General features: G+C 40.8%; 1 non-coding gene across 1 annotated transcript; it reads right to left on the bottom strand.

Annotated features, from left to right (window-relative positions):
* Positions 1–2,602: 2,602 nt before the first annotated feature.
* Positions 2,603–2,709, bottom strand: LOC122124542. Its single transcript, XR_006150591.1, has one exon. It is a non-coding gene; the product is annotated as a U6 spliceosomal RNA (small nuclear RNA).
* Between the last annotated feature and the right edge of the window lie 1,101 nt (positions 2,710–3,810).

Below are 3,810 nucleotides of genomic sequence, written 5' to 3'. Positions count from 1 at the left end.
TGAGGAGCTTCCTCATGCTTATGATATTCCTGTATAAACTTCTGGGATGCCTCCTCTCTCTCCCTATCACGCTCATACAGAGTCCTTTGTACGTTGTCAAACTTCTCATTTATCATGTTTGCCAGCAGTGTTTGTAGAGCTATTTGGGAACTCTCCTCTGGATTATTCATTATCTGTTCTAACCCTTGATTATCAAGATTGGGAATTGAGATACCCGAATTTGCCATTTTTCTTGTGTTTTTCCGGCTTACTCTGCCCATTTGAGATGAAGATAGCATCAGTATTGTGCTAGAACACTATCTTAAGGCAACCATCAACCAAAGTTTGCATTTGTACAGTCAATAGTCTACAGATACAATCTAGTTCAACAGATACATCTATTCGACATCAAACAACTATATGTTAAAGGACTTTGAACCGCAGAGAAGAATTTGGAAAACCAGAAATTATTATGGTTAGGGAGAGATGTGGGTAAAAAATAGGAATAGATTGTTGTGGGGAGGCACAGGGAGAGTTAACTATGTCCTACTCACAATGCAGGAAATAGGTTGGGTAGGATGCAAGTAGAGAGAGAGAGAAAAAGAAGAAAGGGAAAGGGGAATGAAAAGAGACCAGAAAAAAAATAGAAACGTAAAAATTAATGTTATTGTAGAGATTAAAAGACCATCTATTTAGAGAGGAATGGGAATATATTGAGAGAAAGGGAGGGACATAGAGGAGATGTGAAAAACTTTAAAAAAATGCTTAAAATATTATATAGGTATAAAGAGGTAGTACTGCTATTAATGAATTTAAGTCTCAGAGGTTTTGAGTTGAGTAATAAGTTTGTGGATTAAGTGTGTACACAATGGGGGATAGGGTCTACTAGTTAACTACGGGTTTATCTGAGGATGTGCAGGCCAAGAGTTAAGTCACATAAAGAAGAACAAAAGAGAGGAAAAGGTGGAAAGGATAGGAAAGTGAGAAGAAAAGATCAGAAGTTCAGTAGAGCTAGACAAAAAACAAAAAGATAATTAAGAATGAAAGAAAAAGAAAAAGAAGACAAGAAAAGAAAGGAAAACACACATTCACGTATTCCTAAAATAAAAATTATAAGAGGAGGAAAAAAAAAAGTTACTGGAAAACAATTATTTTTTCAGAAGTGGCAAAAATTAAAGATTAATAAAAGTTTTAGGAAAGGAAAAAAAATTTTTTATATATATAAGGTAACAAAAAACAAAAAAAAAAAAGAAAAGAAGAAGAAAAAAAGTTCTTTGATTTTTTTTGGGGGGGAGGGGTGGGAAGAATCCTGTATCTCCCTTTTGTCTGTAACCAGAGTCTTGTTGGAGTCTCTGGTCAGCTTGAGGTCTGTGGCTTGATTGGTTTCTTAAATCAGTTTGTTGGAACAGGCAGAAAAATGCTCTGCTTTACCCAAGATTTTGAGATCCCCCTCCCAGGTTAGTTTACTGGGACGGTGATCTGCTTTGAGAATCACAAAAGAGGGGGATGCAGTGATGAGGCCAGGTTCTTGTTAGAGTTGTGGCCTTTCAACAGACAGTAGCTTTTCCCTGGGGCTATTTTGTGAAAAAAACTCACAGCACCCAGCCTGGAGCCATTCTCAGGGTTTCTGTTTTTTCAATTGATTGTGGTGGCTGCTAGAGGGAGGGGCAGCCTCTGGCTCTGGTTACCCAGTGAGGAGAGCCCCTTCAATGGCTGGCGCCTGAGCTGGGTGACTTTTCCCTGGATGGAACTGAGTCTGTGAGGTCACTTCACCGTTAAGTTCTTGTGACCTGCTAAATGACCGTTTTATTACAAGGCCTGAGCTGGAGCTAGCCCCTCCTCCGAGCTTTGTCGGTATCCAAGATGGAGATCACCGGTGCTGGGCTGGGAGGGGTGGCCTTCCCTCCTCTGCTCCCTGAGAAGGAGTCAGGACGTTGGGCTTCTACTCACGCCGAGTCTTGGATCCTGAGTCGTCTCTGGTCTGCAAAGTGCAGGATGAAGATGTCCGCTCCTTTTCGGTTCTTGCTGGTGTTGAGTAGAATCCGCTCGTCCGCTGCGTCTGGCTCCTTCGTCCCGGACTGTGTCTCAGGTATGACTCCGCGGTGGTGGTGGCCGCCGCGACCCTGTCACTGCAGCGACAGCTGCTGGCAAGCGCTCATATGTGTCTGCTTGGCTTCCCCTCTCTTGACTAACTCTCTGTCCTGTGATGGCACACTTGGTGTGATTCTCTGGCTTGGGACTGTTCACTGGAACTCAGAAACTGCTTTCTATGCAAGAGATTGTTCAGATTCCAGCTTCTCCTCCGCCATCTTCCCGGAACTCCTTTACCACGTTTTCTTGATCCATTCATCTACTGACGGGCATCTGGATTGGTTCCATATCTTAGCTATGGTAAATAATGTTGCAATAAACATAGTTGTGCTGGTAGTTTTAATATGGTCTTATTTGTGATCTTTTGGGTAAATGAACAAAAGTGGGATTGCTGGGTCATAGGGGAGCTTTATGTGGAGTCCTTTGAGGAAACTCCATACTGCTTTCCAAAGTGGTTGAAGAAGTTTACACTCCCACCAAGAATGCAGTAGGGTTCCCTTGTGGCCCCATCCCCTCCAGCATTTGTTGTTGTAAAAATATGGATTGCTTCACGAATTTGCAAGTCATCCATGTGCAGGGACCATGCTAATCCTCTCTGTATCATTCTGATGTTAGTGTATGGGCTGCCGGATTAAGCACAGTACATTTTTTATATAGAAGGTGTAATTGATTTTCTTAGTCAATTCCACAAAAAAGTAAGTTCAAAAGAATTGTCATGAAATTTTAAAATCATGCAGTTCTTACATAAGCACACATTTTTGATGTTGGCATAATTTGTGGAGGGGAAGGGGAAAATGTTTAAATAGGGATACAAGTAGACCCATTGCAACAATGAAAGGAACTTTACAACTTTGGCATCTCTACTACTGCCATACCTGCAGATTGTAACTTGATTGCTTCTTTTGAGGTAAGTATCACTATACCTGGGTCTGCTTGGACTGTGGTCCTCCTAACACAAGCAAAACACATAGCACCCATCAAACTCTAACAGAGTTTCTGAAACTTCTTTTTTTTTTTTTGGTTTGGGCTTGCCTGGAACTGCAATTCTCTAATCTCTGTTTTCTAAGTAGATAATATTACAGGTTTGAGCCACTTTATCCAGTAAAAGTATACAATTTCAAGATATCTTGATATTGCCTATATTTGTGCTTAACATATATAGCTAACCTTAATTTTCTCCCTCTTTTGTTTAGTACTCTGAGTTGAAAACATTGACTTTCTTAATATACATGGCTTTGTTTTGGGTGGAATCCCATCACAATCCAAAAAATCTCCCAAAAGTTTATGTCGAATCATGGAAAAGAAGGCTTCAGGTTGGAAAAAAAAAAAAACAAAAAAAAGACCCAATGATCCTTAGCTTATAATTGCAGTATACTTATAGTGTTAGTCAATACTTTCTGAAGTATGAGAAGAGAAGGAAGACAGAAATGTGAAAGATGTCAGGTTTCTGGAATTTCTGTAGTTGTCACTTCATGTTATATTCTTCCTTAAAACTTGCTTTATTAAAACCCTCTGGGTTGATATTAGTTGGACTGTTTGGTAACCTTACCCAAGAAATGAAGCTGAGGGCTGGGAAGGTGGCTCAGTGGTAGAGTGCTTCCCTTGCATGCATGAGACCTGGGTTCGATTCCTCAGCACCACATAAGCAAAAAGAAAAAAACCGGAAGTGGCATTGTGGCTCAAGTGGTAGAGCGCTAGCCTTGAGTTGATGAGCTGAGGGACAGCACCCAGGCCCAGAGT

Source organism: Dipodomys spectabilis, unplaced genomic scaffold (genome assembly GCF_019054845.1).
Source record: "Dipodomys spectabilis isolate Male_0828 unplaced genomic scaffold, ASM1905484v1 ptg000239l, whole genome shotgun sequence".
NCBI lineage: Eukaryota > Metazoa > Chordata > Mammalia > Rodentia > Heteromyidae > Dipodomys > Dipodomys spectabilis.
This window is presented reverse-complemented; position numbering and strand designations above follow the sequence as displayed.